Consider the following 17,891-nt stretch of genomic DNA (forward strand, 5'->3'; position numbering starts at 1 on the left):
GCTATTGATGCCTTTCCCTTTATGAAGTACAAGAGTGGCTCTGCAAATGCTTTTTCTATTTATGAATACTTGGAAGTCAGTCCATGTAAATATTTGCTGAGATTGAGAGATTACAGTAGTAGTCCCTGAAATTGACTCTCAGAATTTTTTACTAGTAACCTTAGTTTTTTCTGATCATTTTGTTCAAATTTTCACTTTTCAGCTATTATTGCTGGAAGCTTTTGTATTAGACCCAGAATGATGGTCAGTGGTAACAGGCAAAAGTTTTCCTCTTGAGATGGAGATTCCTGAGAGGCAATTGTTGGGGTTTTTTGGTGGAGTCTATAAAGTCTATTTTGCTCTAGTGTTTTGTGCAGCCATCTTGGGACACACTTTCCAGAATAAGAAGCATGTATGCTACCATTTTTAGAGGAACATATTTGTTCCACAATCAGAGAATCCCATAAAGAATGTGTAAAATGGAAGAATAATTTTCTGTGGATCAAATGTGGGACAAAATATGGAAGTCCAGTACCATTTGCATTAACCAAATGGGTCATCTGGAGTCTTCAACTCAGAACACAGCACGTGAACTCACTGTACTGTATACCAAGTATTCAGGTTGCCAAGCAGTCTTAAAACATAGAAGATTGTTAATTAGAAAAAAAAAAAAAATACACCTTCCAGTAATAATTAGGCAGAATATGTGTGTTGTGACAAATGCTTCATAGACAACCTCCTCATCAGTGACACATTTAATGGGGTATAGCTTGAAGGAGACTTCTTTCTTGGACTTCTTTCCTCTTTCTTGGATCATATCTGGTCACAAAAGGCCTCTTCATAGATGAAGGGTTTAAAGGTGTCTCCTTTCTAGCATCCCTGCTGCGTGTTCCCCACTGTAATTAGACACAGAGTTTTCATGAAATGCTATATATGAGTGCAATTAAATTTTTCTCCTTGATTTTCCACTTGACTATGAATGGACACAAAGCCAATTATCTTTCAGAGCCTTGATTTTACACTGCAGTGAAAGTTTTCTTATATTTGACTACAATGTCTAAAGACAGAGGAGTGGGACAAAGACAATGGCTTCTAACTAATGAAAAATCCCCAAAACTCAACTTTTTTCAATTCCTTAAGCAGAAAAGATTTTGTGTTTGAACTGAAATACCTGAAAAAAGCATGAGGAAACTAAAAAAGAGCATAAAGCATAAGAAAGAAGCATAAAAGATAAAACAAATTAACGCTTCAGGACTGGATTATAAATTTGAATATTTTCAGTTTCACAACAAAAAGCATACTGTTCTCAAAGTGTTTGTAAGTAAATTGTGAGGAATGCTTCTGCAGAGTTATAACTGATGGCACAAAAATAAAAGGGAAATCCAGACAGAGACAGAGAAAAAATTTGAAGGATAGCTTCTGAATGATGTGGACGGATGTAATGGAAATCTCCTCTGCAGAGCACAGCACAATTTCATCTCTCCTATGAAACTCATAAACAAGCCCCCAGACACACTATTTCCCTTTCAGAAATAAAAGAATTATCATCCAGTCATAAAACATGTTTACTGAACTCCAATAACCTGTCTGTGCTCATATCAGATATTACTAGGAGGGTAAAGGAAGTCACCAATGGATGTAATGTCAGCACTGACCACAGTGGGAGCCTTAATCTGCTCTATAATTGACAGTTAATGAAGTCCTAAAATATGTGATTGAATAGGTCTTCAAAAATATTACACTATTAAGAGGAATTACTTATTACATTTTGGTCTTATCAAGGATCTGCCACTTCACAGCTTAAATAAAGACTGTGTAACATGAAAATTGTTTCTCATGTGAAAATTCTCCCACTTTTTCACTTAATACAGCCAAATATTTTTCTTTTCTTCTGTCTTTTCCACACCAGCAGAAGCCCCAAACCCCTCACCTTGTTCTTATCATATATTTTTATAATTTCATTTCAAAGATAAAAAGTACATTTTCATGGCAAGTCTAAATCTATGACTCTCCATCTTTCTCTCTGCCAGAAATGTGATATCTGAAGAACTTAAAATTGCTAGAGTTTCTGAATATTACATTTGAGTTAATTTAATATTTTTACCTGCAACTTCTTTTAAGTAGCTTGAGGTGAAAGACTGCTCCTTGTACACAGACCATCTTGTGCAGGTAAAGGGTGTACTAATACTGTATCTTATAAGACAGTTGTGCTGAACACAATATGCAGGGCATCTCAGAAAACCCTTATGCAATATTTCTGGAAATTGCAGTCTGTAACACTCAGTGCTGCTCTTGGATCTTCCATTCACATAAGATTGGTGAGTAATCATTTTGTGTGATAACAAGATTGTGTGATAGCCTACAGAGAGATTAAGTACCTTTTCATTAAGCAGTTTCAATTACGAGAGTTACTCTATAAGGACCCATGTCAATATGGCAGTAGATTTAAGAGATAGACCATCAAACATCCACTCCTAAAACACATGCCTGCTGAAAAGCAAAACTGAAAAATTAATTTTGAAAGAAAACTATTTTTCTTTATGTATATCATGTAAAATACTATTATAGTGCTCTTTTTTCTTCAGTAATAGGAAAAATTTCATCATAAAAACATGATAAAACAATAGAAAAAAAAACCCAAACTATATAAACATACATAGCTTGATTTAACAGATGTCATTGCACATGGGTGTCCTGGGTTGTAGTGTAGGATGTGCACCAAGTATTCTACCACCATCTAAATGAACTGTTGAATCCAGTTGTTGGAGCAGTGCTCTTCCCGGGCCCCCTCCCTCAGGGCTATCTTCTGCTAATGGCCCATCAAATGCCTTGCTGCATGACTCATAGATAACCCCCTCTGGGAGCTATCTCTGTTTGATGGGCCATCAGGGACCCCCTGCATGACTCATCATCCCATTGTGAGATGCTCCACCCAGGGGGAGGAACCAAGCACTCTGACCTGGATATAATCTGGGTTTTGAGACAGTACAGGGGGCCCTTACCCACTGGATTCCCAGAGGACCAGAGCTACCAGACCTTTCTATGGGATCACTGCTCCAGGAAGACCACCTCATCTAGCCTGCTTCCATCACTCTGCTCAGGTTGTATTCTGACTCTGTCAGTGATCTTTTGTATTATTGCGTCTGTTTTATTTTACTTTCTTTCCTTTCTTCCTATTAAATTGTATCTCTGACTTGGAGCCTCTCATTTGTTTTGCTTTCAAACCACTACAATGACAAAGTTACAATTTAACAGTCTGACTTAGTCTGGGGTTTGCATAAAACCAACATTTGATTATGAAAACTTAAAAGTCTTTTATTTACTGGTTGATTGAAGGAAACAATAAAAGAAATGGCAGGTAACCTGACATTTGAAAATGGCTGCATGCAAATTAAAAGAAAAGGAGAGGTTGTGGAATCGACGTAATTGGAGACCTCATCCATCAGAATGTTTTTTTAAGAATGCAAGAGTCTGGAATTGTTCTGTAATAGAAATGTCACAGAACCTATGTACTAAACCAACATAATTCAAAAAACACATTAGGAAAAAAAATGCATATCCTAGTTTTCAGCTTTTAAAATATTGTTTAACCCACCCAGGGATAGCTTCATAGCAGATTAGCTAAAAATCTTGCCAACTACCAAACTACCACCCAAATAAATTTTTATATAGCTGTTGTCTTTACAAAGTCAGAGAAACTCCTTCCTCTCTATATATCTAACTCCCTGGAAACCATTAGGCAAACTGTTATTAAATATATTGACAAACTTGCAAGACCCTTTTGGCCAAGAACAGGGTTTGAATCCATTCCAAGAATGCCTCAAATGGACACCTAGCCCCCTCTGAAACTGCTCCAGGCTACAGCATCATGGGAACCAGGTCTCATTGGAGCCTGTAAGTGAAAATGTGGTGACCAAAGGAGACTCCCATGCCACAGTTGACTTCAAATGAAACACAGACACTATAGAAGGAGACACCTCTAAATAACAATCAAGGAGCTGTTACAAAATGCAGCATTCACAGAAAGGCATCAATCTGCACTTTATGCCAAGATAGCACAATGTACTTCTTGAGAGCTTCTCTGATGGGACAGAGAAAGCATTGGAACACACAGAAACGTGCTACATACACTCCACCTCACCCTCCCCTTTCATAGTTCAGTAAAGAAGCACAGTCATTTATAAGGAAGAAGAGGATAAAGCAAACTTTGCTCTGAAAAGCAAAGATGCAAGAGCATAAGGGGGAAGCCACAAAATAGCAGAAACTGCTTGTACTCAGATTATCACCAACAAATGAATCGGGGGAAAAGAAAAGTTTTCTCTGGATAGGAGTCAGGCTGCCATGAACAGAAATTTTCAAACTGGCTAGTGCTCTCAGATAATGCAAGTTTCCATATGTCAAGTACTCATTTTACCACTGAACTCACACTATGTAATGCTTACACCATATGTTTGTAAAAGATAAATAGTCTGGGATTGAACAAAATCAGCTGTTCAGGCCCTAAAAAGAAACTATTCTTTTTAGGGCCTGAACAAAGAAAATCCTGCCCAAACAAAGGAAATCCTGCCCAAACCCAGTGCTGTGCTCTTTCGTGGGTTGCTGTTCCCCCATGGATCACTGGGCTTTGGAGAGGACTGCACCCTGGAGGCACTCACAAATAAATGCAGAATAGGATTTCTGGGGTCAGAAAAGAAATTGCATGTCTATATGATTGTCGGTCTTGTTTTTAATGTGTCACAGATGACATGCAAGAGTTGCTATTCCTTCTTTCAACATAGGCAACTATTTAGCAACAAATAAAAAGTAAGGTCATCTTTTTACTTGAGTTGTACACACACAGCAACTTAGAAACTTCAAGTGAAGTACTGATTTCAGACAATCTTTGAAAATATAGCAGATACATGAGAAAAGATTTACTAATGTACAAAGCATAGATGTTTTCTGTCTTCTTAGACCAGCATTTCTAGCATAATGATTCTAATCTTTTGACTGTACAGTCCTCCAATTAAAACAAGAAATCTCCCTTTAGATTTTCTTCACTATTGCAATTAATGAAACGGGTCATTAGCTTTAATAACACAAATGAGTTGCACTAAGCCATTCAGTGCAACCAGTGTACAAGATAATCTTTTTAAGGTTTACTTTGCAATGTAGCAACCAGCAGATAATGATCTTTTAAAAAGACCCTTCCATGGATATGGGCTACCAAAACTCCATATGGCACTTAAATAAGCTACAAGAAAGCAAAAATATATCCAATTCATCCACTGGACAATATAATCTTAGATCCAGGTAAGTATAGTTTAATAACTGAACCAAAGAGTGTTTTCTTTTTTTAATGCACTTAAACCAATCATTCAGACAGTGAACACTTTTTCAGAGGTAAAGAAAGGGTACATGAAATTTCCTAAATCTAATTCTGGATTTGTAATGCATAAATCCAGGTCATTATGCAGTATTTCATTTTCTACTTATACAAGAACTTCAGCAGCACAATTTCTCAGTTTTTCCTATGACATAACTTGTTCTTATGTGTTTTTGTAGTACTTCAATTTAAAGTATATTGAATAATAGGAGCTCCCATACTAAATTGCACCATTTATACATCAGGTCCAATGTCTTGCCTTCAGCAACAGCCAGTATTCAGCAGCTTAGAATGAAACTAGGAAACATATATTGCTTCTCACCAATTGCCTTAGTTTCAGTCCACAAGGGAAGTGTTTGCTGCCTTCTAAAGCAGTTATTTTGTTCCCAGAGGTCTGTAAATCTGTTTGTGCCAAATTTCATTTGGGACAAGTGTGTCACAATCTTTCTAACACAAACTCAGGGAGTGCTTCTATAAACCATGCATTTTTCAAGAGGGATACATGCCAGACCCAGCACAAGGACCTTGTTGATTCATTTTCATTTGCTTGAAAGAAACTCTTATCTAGGTCTCTCCCTTCTCTTCATCCTTCTTGTGATCCCACCTGTCCTCTTTTATAAGCACTGTGTTGGCTAAAAATTATTCTAAATTCATCTTTCCCAGAAAGATTATTAAACAAACATACAAAACCATTTCTCACCATAAGTGTGTCTTTTTCAGCCTGAAAGTGTAGGTGTGGTATAAGGGCCTTGTTTCCTCATTTCCTTCTCCAGCAAATGAAGGCTTGGAGAGATCATTACTTTGGTAATATAATTGCTTCCCCCATACAGAGCATTAATATGCAAACAGGATAAAAGGTAAATTTCTAGGGCAACAGAATAGCTATCAAGAGCAAATAAGCTGTATATCACCTTTGAAAACTAGCTGGCATTGCCTGCTTTTTTTTTTTTTCAGATAGAAAAATAGATCAATCAATATATCTACTATTATTCCACTGTAGGTGTGAGGGTCAGAAATGTTCTTCTAATTCCTATCACACATTCACACATTGCTTACTGATAGTTTCTCTTATTTCTTCTTATATCAGTTAAGTAACTTCCTTTGTTTGAAGTTTACCTCTTACCTCTCAATATATACCACATCCATTTGAGCCTTCCTTTTACCCCAAATTCAGGTCAAGATCCTCTGCTCTTCTTTACATAGACATAGTTCTGCTCCTGACTCCTTTCAGCCTCAACTCACTTTCTTGGTGCACATACTTAACTGGTCTGTATGTACCTGAGTCTTACAGACATGATGAGTACTTACTATCCTCACCTCAGTTGTTACACTGGGTCTTTCACCTTGTGGCAACTCAAAAACATTCTGCAATCCATTTGTTTTCCTTATTATAATCTTGAGCACTTTCATTTCCATTTAGCACTATAAATGCAAAATATCTGTTAAAGTGATTTTTTTGCTTCTGTGAAATTAAGTAACAAATACTCTAGTTCTGAAAGTTAACTTTTGCAATTTATTCAGCTTAGATCAATTCACTGTGTTGTTTTGCAAATCACAATTGCTCCTTCTACCTTATAAGTCACTGCCTGTTTTCTTTTTTTCCTGCTGAGGAGCACTAAAATGCAGCTATATATGTCAGCATTAATTACACCAGACCTGTAATTGATGGAGCTTTTGGCATTTCAAAAATTTGTTTCCCTGGCCTTCATAGATCTAGTGATACACTTCCAATTGGCAGAAAGAAAAGTGGTAAAACTTCTTTTCTTCCTTCTCAGGTGCTACATGCTAAGTTAGGTTTAGCTATAAATTCAGTAACATTAATCATGTCCTCATTCCATTGACTCATATTTATAAAGAATGTGTTATAAAAGAGACTTTTGGTAGCAAGCTTCTTCTACAGCTATTTCATTCTGCTGACAGCAGTATTATAATTCTTAATGAAATGTAAGTAAGAAAGAGTGTTTGCCTTTCATGACCTCAAAACAAGATATAAAATACTGGCTGGAGATGTGTACAAATGAATTTTATGCAAAGATTTTTTTTTTTTTTAAGAAAACATTTTCTTTTAATAGGCAAACTAATCTTAAAGAGAAAAGATTATTAAAAGGAGATAAAAGGAAATGTTAAATGTTTTAACTTAATGAAAAATTCTATGCAATTTACATATCAGGAGACATTTTTATGCAGATAGAGTATAACTGTATAATCTTACACATTATGCAAGAAGTACATGAAGAGTTATTATCATTTAAAAATCCTATTTCATTCCACGTATGATGTATGCTCTGCACTGCAATCAGTATCTTATAATTTCAAAATCAATACAAAAATATATCATTATTCCTTAATATAACACACCCAAAAATGTCATTCTATTACTACCTTACCCCCCAAAAAAGTCTCTTTTACTGGCTAGGTTACAGAATTTTAATAGTTTGATGAAATTTGTTTTCTTATTTCAAACAGTCTGAAAAAATATGGAAAAGAATTCTATCATTTCAAGATGACCATTACAAAACTTACTGGCATTTAGTAGCTAAAAAAAAAAAAAAAGCTGATAGAAACAAGAATCATGTTAGATGTCCCAGTGTAAAAACAGGAATGATTAATCTCGTTGCATATTCATAAGCTTAAAAATATTAATTGCTCAGAACCTTGATGTGTCAAGTTCAAATGATTTCTTAATATGCTATAATCCAAAACAAGAAGACTGAAATTTCTAGATGTATAGACATTGCAATTAGAGAACTGTATTTGGGTAATTTGTTTGTTTTCCAAAGTAACCTCTGTGGTATATCACATTGTCACAGCAGGTTGTGATAAATACTTGCAAAACTCCCACACATATTAATAAATGTTCATTTTTGTTGAAAAAAATCCATCCCAAAAGCCATTCATTTAGAGTGGAATGGCTAACAGAAACAGTTCAGAATAGCCCCAAGGTCTTTCCCTTCTGGTGGTTAATCAAAACCTCAGCAAATACAGTAAATCAAAAGACTTACTTCATTAGATCCCTTATCTCACTCCCCATGTCTCAGTATCTTTACCCATGTCTTAAATGTATTTAATACAAGAGTTACACATGGGTATATTACTTATGCTATCATTCTCTTTAGCAGCTCTAATTTGATGTTTGACTGTTTGATGTTGTTCAAAAACAGAAAATAAATTATGCCTTCCTTCAACCAGATTAAATGGAAATTGAAAGCAAGAGAAAGTCAGGACACAGTGTGCACTTCTGAAACCGTCGCAGTACACTGACAACTGAACTGTTTTCAAGGTTGTTTTTTATATAGACATTTCACAAAAGTGAGAGGAACTAGAGAGGGTGGGTTACACAAATCATTCTGGAAAAAAGATAGCTGCATTTTTAATAAGTGGCGATGAAGTCTGAGCCAGATGGTAACAGGTCAGTTTTTACCACTGAGTGAAGGACAAGGGCCATAGCTATAACCTCTGCCTGAAAATAGGTGCATGGGGATTTATTACGTAGCAGGACTGATGTAGAGAAAGAGGAGGCAATGGATAGAAAAGCTGAGTAGGAAAAAGTTATGTCCAACATCTCAAATTAAGGCCACATCAAGGAGTGGGAGTACAGAAGCATATAACCAAGGTTCTGGGTATGAATTATCTACAAAAACTAGCATGAGAGGTGGCAAGTGCAAGAGATTATGTGAGCTATGAGGAGAGACAAGGAGAAAAAAGCGTGTGAAAAAAAAAGGGGGAAAATGGAGAGGGAATGAGATACAGTTTCAGAGGGCAAAGAAAACTTGGGGGCAGCCCTGTTCAGAAAGGTGGGAAAAAATGGGAGGTAAAATTTTTGGATAACAGACACTGAAGAATCCCAACTAGTAAAACAGGATAAAGCCCAACACACGTAATGCAAGTCACCAACTGCTTTAATTTTTTAAAATATTTAAATATATTTAGCCTCTAAATACTAAATTTTCATAACCAAAACTGCCTCCCCATAACTGAAGCAATTGAAAACTTGTGGGAGCAAAGGGAAGGATACACTGCATGAACAGATAAACAGAAAGGCTTTACATATTGGACAGCATTTAGTCAATATTCACACTCTTCATGTGTTTGACACAAAGGTGTGAAAATTAACACTGAGCAGCTGTGTCTAAATTTGTAAATCCAACTCCAAAAGTATGACCTAAAGTGAATTAATAACTAAAACTGAACCTTTGCATCAACATTTTTAGTGAGGAAGGGAACTGAGTGATTTTCTGGATAAAAGCAATTGCTGTCAGCCTAGAACACCATAGACATTTTTCTAAATATCCAACCTTCTCTCAACCCAATTCGTGTTTAGAATTACAATAGCTGAAAACAAGGCTTCAAAATATTACAAGGATCACGTTAGACACATCTGCATCTAATTTGCTTCTGTGAATTTCAGAAGATTCTCTAAAATATTAAGAAATCAATATCACAAAAACAAACCAATGGAGGAAATATTGAGGAGCTGACAAAACTGATTTACAAGGGCAGTTAATCTGATGCTTTTGAAAAGTGAATGAAGTTGGCACTGAAGAAAGCTATGGTTTCTTATCAAATTCATACCATATGCAGTCACTTAAAAAATAAAAGCTACATTGTTTTATGCAAATAAAAGGAGGTCACTGCATGTTAAAGCTAATGGTGACCTATGAAGTAGGAAAACTAATGTGAGCAGAACTGCTGAAGATACACTGAAAGGAAGAGAATATGTTTTATTCCCTTCTTGATGTGTGAAATTTGGGAAGAGTTAGAGGTAATAGAACTTTAGAGATATCACTAAAGATGGCTTATTGGAGAAATGTAAACCAAATCTATTGAGCCAGCTATATCACTTTCACACATTTTTAGATTCAGCAAACACCTTCATAAAAGGTTAAAACCAGAATGGGCAGGAGACAACAGAAGAAAGTACAACAGTACTCAGGTGTCATAGAAACTACTGGGCACTGATAGCAGTAACACAACATGAAAGATCACAATTCAATCAAAAATCCACTAATTTTGCCAATATGGGGTGTTGTGGCTGCAGTTGCACCTTATTGTGTGTTTAGCCATTCCAAACCACATCAGTTGAATTTACTTATCATCAACAGGGACAACATAGGCTGCACACACATGCAGCCACACAGATGATTTAGAGGTGAAGTTTGGGAGCTAAAAGAGCACCTCACGTACTGCTTTTCATGACAACTCTTGTTGTTGATGTTCTAAACAACCAGAATTAATTGCTTAATAATGAAGAGGTATGAATTAAAGCCATATAACCAATGACTAACTATATGGCTTCACAGGAGGAGCCATTGTTTTTAACCTACAAAATATTGTACATCAAGTGATAGACATTTATGCTTCTAGACAGATAAAAAATGAAGCAAACAGCCCCCCCGCTGAAGCTAAGGGACAATCACAAATGTGTTAATTTCTTAGTAGTTGCAACTAGGCAGAAGAAAGACAAAAACTTTCAAATTACATTCAGTTACCAACAAGGCAAGGCTTTTATTTATTCTCCTAATCTTTAGAAATTAACAACAACAGCAAAATTCCAGATGTTGAGAACATTATCTATTATCACTATGCAATAAACAAGATGGGTGAGTCCTGAATTTATCTAGATTTTTCTCAAACTAAAGAAAACCCTATTAATTGGAAAAGAAGCCACTTTAGACATCTAAAACCTGCAAAAACTGCCAATAACCAGCAAGTTATCTCTGTATCATCAAACTGCCAAATAAAAGAAATAGTAATGCTTGCTCTGTACAACGCAGATTATGCCTTTTTGACTCCTTCTGGGGTTAAAAACACTTTAAATTACCCATTTAGCTTCCATCAGCAAGAATGTAGAATTGCAGGAGATTAGGGTTGTTTCTCAAAGCCAAATCCTGTGCCCATGCACTGAATGTTTACAGCATGTTGTTTACAACAACATTTAAAAGAAGCAAGGAAACAAATTAATAATAACTGACCTCATAAGAAATAGTAGTGAGGGGACAGAATTGCTTTAGAATAAAGGGCAAAAGAAAATTAATGCAATTTCTTAACCTCAAAATAAGTATTTGTACCACAACATATTTTGCAGGCATGGGGATTTCTTTCCCCTTTTTTTCTTGTTGGTTATCCTGGAAAATTTTATTACATCTTACATTTTTTAAAAGATGGTTATTTAAACAATTTATAGAAATGGGACCAAAAGTTGAATTGTAGTCTCTCCACAGATCTCAACATCTACAGTTTACAAAAGTAGGAATTATGCTATGAATACAATGAACAGAAAATATACCTGAGAAAAAATTATCTGTCTATGAACACTTTTAAACATAAAGAAATTAATAGACATACACACACACACACAAAAACAAAAACAAAACAAAAAAACCACACCAAACCAAAACAAAACAAAACAAACCACTAGAAAATACACTGTTTACTTCTGGAATTATGTTGTTTGAAACACAGAGTCTACTTCACAGAAATACCTCTCATTTTGCAAAACGTCACAATGGGATTTTGTTAAATGTGGATACTATCTCCATTTTTTTCTTCTTCAATTTTCTCTATTTCTATTACTCTGTATAAAATAATTGCCATTTCTACATCACTTACCTAATACCTAAAAGTTTTGACTTTTAGCTCTGTTAAGAATTAAATTCTGCATCACCCTTCAGGGTGGTTAAGCATTATTCCAAGTTATTTTTTAATTACTTTTTTGTTTCAGCACTGTAAGAAAGAGATTTTCAAGGGGCTAATTTTCACCTAAATGAAGATATAAGGATTTTGGGTGATAGTGGGAAAGATGCAAACCACACCTTGTCTAAGGAAAAGTGATACTGAAGAAAAGTGTTGCTCTCTTGCAGATGTGACTGTGTCACATGATCAGGCACCTTGACTGACAATTTGAGAGGTCGACTTAATGTAGTAGTTCATCTTCCTTTTGTTTACATCATTAAGCCTGCTATTTACTCTGAACAGGCTCACATTAATATTCTGCAAAAAAGGCTCAGCAAGTCCAGTCTCTAAAATTCTCCTCTTCACAACAAAACAAAACAGCATCTTCATAATTCAAAACCGCAGAGTTTAAGCACAGAATCCATCAGTAACGCTGAAGATTTTTCTCAGTTTTGGACTGCTCTCACCATTCAAGAAGGTAGCACCATTAACAGAACTGCACTAAAAATAAACTGCTATATTTAAATATCTGTAAATTGACAGATCTTTTGATAATCTTAAAACGTGAGAAAGGTTGATTTTCTGACACACCAGTTGTGGTGATATATACAATATTTCACTTTAGGAAGTGAGCAAACATATTTTAAATAGCAACATTCTGAATTTGGGATGTTTACTTCCCTTATCTTCATCTCACAGGAATGGTAAAGCTTCAAGTGAAACATAACATTTTAAATTGTTATGCTCTGTTCTGACACTTCTCCCGAGGTCTGCTTTCTTATAGTTGTAAGTTGTAGGAAAGCAGTATAGAGGATAATGACTTGAGAATAGCTACAGATGAGCTCAGTAATGTGCTTTTATGCTGGGGAGTCAGCAGCACAACTCAATAACAAAATGTAAAACCCTGATGCCTCTGGTTTAGAGTATCATGAGAGATCTGGACATCTGGAACTATAAAGCTGCCAGAAGCAGGCTAATGTTTTTTGCTTGGCAGAAGGCAATTAAAAGGAAATCTTTCTTTGGAGGTGCCAGCATTTTGAAAATGTTCAATGCCAACAAAGTGGTGAAGAGATCTTCACCTTGATAGCAAGTTTTGACACCACATTACTGATAGTCATTTGGTATGTCTCCTCTGGTGCCTACAATCTCAAACATGATGGATATTATAATTAATTTAGGTAGAGCCCTAGATCAGAGGGTGACTCAAGCAGAAATCTAGGGCATTCCTGGAAGACACAGAAGGGGGAAAAAAGGGAGAAGAAAAAGGAAGAAAAAAAGGAAAAAAAAGACTGGTAGGATAAAACAAATTAGTACAGGTAATACACAGTTATTAATAGCTCTGCTGAATTTCATGGGTCTTCCTTCAGCTATGTAGTTGAACTATGGATAAAGGAAGACATGATAAAACTACCTGGCTAAATCACATGCTGAAACATGCAGAGTTGCATAATTTTTAAGGGATTCATTTATTTCATTACAAAACATGGAGAATAAGCTATAGCTGTCAATTTTAAAGCACCAGTTTAGCATCAGTAAACTGCAGACCAGCTTGTAAATGATTATATGCTTTCTTCCAGCCCTCATTGAATCAAGATATACTAGCTATGAAACAGCAAACTGCCAGATTTTTTTCCCCTTCAACACATGCGAAGTTGTATAATGCTTTGAAAAAAACTTTTGATTGCAGCATCTGATATTTTTCACCAAGAAAACAGGAAACAGTTTTCCTAAGGTAGTCTATTTTCTGAACCTTTTAGGCTTCTCTAAACAGGCATAAGAAAATTGTTGTGCTTCTGTGTCCCTGTTTGCATCCCCAGATAAAATATTTTAATCCAATCTCAGTTTTGCTCTCAAATGTACTGTCCTCATTGCAATCGCTCTTCATATTCACTGTATAATAAAAGAGCAAAATTAGGCCCATTATATATACATTTACATTAGCAGATGGGATTTCAGGTGAGACTCAAAGCAATACAGTGGTATGGAGAAGAAATTCTGCAGAGTATTCAGCATCCTCGGAGGTTTAGCAGGATGACTTTAAATCACCAGTGCCCTCTGCTGCTCTCAGGATGGTCTTTTATTTTGTGTTGTTTTTCCATTCACCCAGGTATAACTTGGACAGTCCTCCAAGCCATCCTTAATTATTGCTTCCTTGTAGGATTCATGGCTACTGTGATTTGCAGAATTCTGTCCCTGTGAGACAGAATTACAGTCTGACCTACCCCAGCACTGACATGGGTGCATTGCTGAGGCAGGGCATGGGGTGATGGTGTGAGAGTCAGAGCTATTGCTGCCCTGCATTACAGCTCTGCCAGGAGTGCTCATCCTCTCCAGAAGCAAAAGCTTGCAAGGTTTTCAAGGAATTTTACTGCTTGTCCCTAAAGACCAAGGATAGAGAGAGAAGGTTGTCTCTGCTTTCGCCTAGGAGGCTCAGCTTTGTAGGGAGGATCCAGTACAGCAGATAGACCAAATCTAATAATATGAAATATGAAGGACAGAGACACAAGAGTAGATACAATTTCATCAGCTGCACAGAGTAATACCTACCCTAGGGGGAAAATCAATCAGATAGTGTCTGATCAATGTTTTCTTGATAGCATTAGCTATGTGGCTTATAAAACCTCTGAGGAGATGGTGCTTGTTTTCCTTACCTGTGTAATTCATTTATTAGCCTAAATTTACAGCTGTCAGCATTGATTTGGCACACCAAATGTAACTGAACACATATTCTGTGGGTCCCAAGGACAGACAGCTAAAAGCCTAAGGAAAAAGTAACAGAATTTTTTACATAGAACAGCTAGCTCATTTCCATTTTATTTATGTATGCATAAAAATAATTGAATTCATGGAAGGAAAGCTCTCTGGTCAAGAGTTCTGAATTTGGCTTCCATTTCCCTTTCTCCTTAAGGAAGTAGGTAACTCCCATCTGATCCAAAAACTCTCACACTCCTCAAAATAGGAGGGATGGTCAACTTAAAGTGAAAGGAGGTGCATTTTTTGTGACTAAAGGCTACATTTAGATGTATGTCCAAAATTCTTCTGCACAGACACTTTCACTGACTACCAAATATGACACTCTGGACTTGTCTGGCACACAAAATAATATTTATTTGGTATGCTCTTTGTATAAAGGTACAAAAGAGGCCAAAAATGCCTTCTATATCTATTGGACCAAATATTGGGTTGACTCATAAACTAACGCGGTTCCTGCTTGAAGTACCTTACATGAGACAGATTGGCTGCCCCCCAGTTTGTTTGAACTAGTATTCTCTGCTTTCTCTTCAGATATGGCCTTTTGAGGGGTGTGAGGAAGCCTTGATTTTTTGGCAGGAAGGGCTGTTACACAGACGTTGCTCACACACGTAGGGATATGCAGGTTCCTCTTGGTCTTCACAAGTTAATGGGCACAGTGGCAAGCTGATGCTGTCATCTCCATTATGCTGTTCCAGCTGTCCTCTGTGGAGACCTGATGTCTTTCAGCACAGGGTCCCGCTCATAACAAAAAGTAACCCTTCTATCCAAGAGCAGCAGTGTGGGATGTGTGTTTGGCTGTCATGCATCTTTAATTTGGCCCCTCTACACTGACACAAACCACACCCCACCCCCCAAATAAACTTGTTCCAGGCTTTCTTCTGAAAGGAAAGGATTTTTTTACTCATTCTCCAAAACTGAGATGCCACCTCTCCTATGCATTACAATTTGGTCCTTGTGGCAGTGCCAGACCACTGCAATAAAATGTTAGTAAGTTACACTGCGCAATGCAAATTATAAGGTACATTCAGCGGCCCACAGGGCACATAAAGAAACAGGACTGGTATTCAATGACTATGCCTTATGAAGTAGTCTCATAAATGATACTGAAAAGCAGTAAGAGGCTCAATAATTCAGACAAGTTACTCCAACAGAAAACAAAACAAAGAACTCAGCCCTTGCTGACAGTCAAAGAAACAGACTGTGCAACAACTGCCGTGCTCCTCAGAGCTAGTATTAAAGAATAAAACTGGATTAATCTGGTCTGTTCTTTTGTCAGCAATTCAAGCAACATCATTTTCATGCATTTGAATGTTTGCATGTATGCTTGAAGACCATTCAAGTTAGACTGAAAAATATATCACATTTCCTGACAGGTTTGACTCCTCGATTACAGGCTGGTTTAAATGGAATCTTTTTGATGGCACAGGTCATAGATTTGTGATACTCTTGCTCAACTCTCAGGATTTAATTGCCAAAATCAGACAATCCCTGTAGTGAACATTGTAATAGTCTAGTGTCTGGCATCTTTTGACAAAGGTAAAGGTGACTGTTGTCAGCAGGTGTATCATAACAATACTGCTATTTTCATTGCCACTATCCCTTACTGTGTCTGCTTGTCAATGTTCAAAATCAGCTTAATATGAAGGCATTTTTCCCTTGCACTCTTCCAAAAGAAACAGGAGGAAAAAAGTGGAAGGAAAAAGTGAAAAGGAGAAGAACAGAGAATGAAAAGCAGAAAAAGCAGAAGACAAGATTCAGGAGCAAGGAAAAAGAGTCTTATAGTCCTTCAAAAGGGAGCTATTCAGTGCAGGAGGATGTTCTGCTTATTTCTCTTGCCCAAAAAAAAAAAAAAAAAAAAAAAAAAAAAAAAAAAAAAAAAAAAAAAAAGTTATGTCCTGTGGCAATTTTAGTTGCTCTCTTCATTTCATCAGATACATGCTAGAATTTTAAACATGTGCAAGACCATGAATTTTTTTTCTACCAGTTACACTCTAATTTTCTCATGCTGATTTCTGAGCTTAATCTTTCAGTGAATTTCACAGCAAGTAACAGTTGCAGAGGGAGAGCAGTTCAGAAGTCAGTGTCTCAAAGCATAGGCAGAAAGTAGAGCTGTAAGTGAATTACACTGTTATGAATAGGGCAACTCATAAAACAAGTGCACATTGGAAGGAACTCAGAAAAAGGGTCCAAACCTACTTGACAAATTCCTTGAAAGGAATTGGAAATTCCTTTCCAATTATGAAGAACACCCTCGAACTCATGAAAACACTTTGTCTTTCAAATATATGATGCCATGTAACCTTGGCAGGGTTCGTCTTGAAAGGACAAGGGAAACAAAGGTTCATATGCAGCTCAATGGAAGATATTTTTATCTCTTCTTTTTTCAAGAGAAAGGATTTTATGTATTACAACCTTACAGACCAAGCAAGAAATCTCTCAAGGTTTTTACCATGAAGAAAAAACAGCTCATTATCTCTAGCTGCTTTTTTATATGGTTTACACCTTTATTCGTATGTTTACTTCGAGACAAACTATGAATCAAATTCACAGTCCACCATTATTCCTCTAAAATTAGTGAGATTTGATGGAGGATTTTATCTTTTCATTAATATTAACAACAAGCAGTCTAATTCTGTCAAAATATTTTAAAAATGACAAAAACATTTGTTTCATGGATAGGGGCATGGTCTCAACATTCAGTCCATTGGTAATCACTTCTATTCATATCTCTGAAGCCTGCTGTGGTACCTTTTACTTGGTGTCACCTCTATTTTTCCAGTATTTATTCCTGGAATGCCTACCTTTTCTTTGTCAGTAACAGCTGAAGGCTTTCCCCTAATTCAAACTCCTTGCCACGCTACCTCCTGCCCTTTGTTTGACTCCTTGCTGAGCTCAGTATCCTCCCTCAAAGCCTCCTCTTGCTTTTAGTCTGTGCCTTAGACCCTTAATTTATGTTGACTCACAGTATGGTTGCTGTGAGCTCTGCACCTGCTCCTACCCCACATCAGCAGCTGAATTCTTACAGATGACTGTTTCCAAAGGAGACTCAGGCAGAAACTTAAAAATAACAGTGGAGCAAGTTATGCAGGGCTGCCTTGAGCCTGTGCATGCAGTGGCTGCC

Source organism: Chamaea fasciata, unplaced genomic scaffold (genome assembly GCF_029207755.1).
Source record: "Chamaea fasciata isolate MVZ Bird 193981 ecotype frontalis unplaced genomic scaffold, bChaFas1.0.hap1 SCAF_4, whole genome shotgun sequence".
NCBI classification, from domain to species: Eukaryota; Metazoa; Chordata; class Aves; order Passeriformes; family Sylviidae; genus Chamaea; species Chamaea fasciata.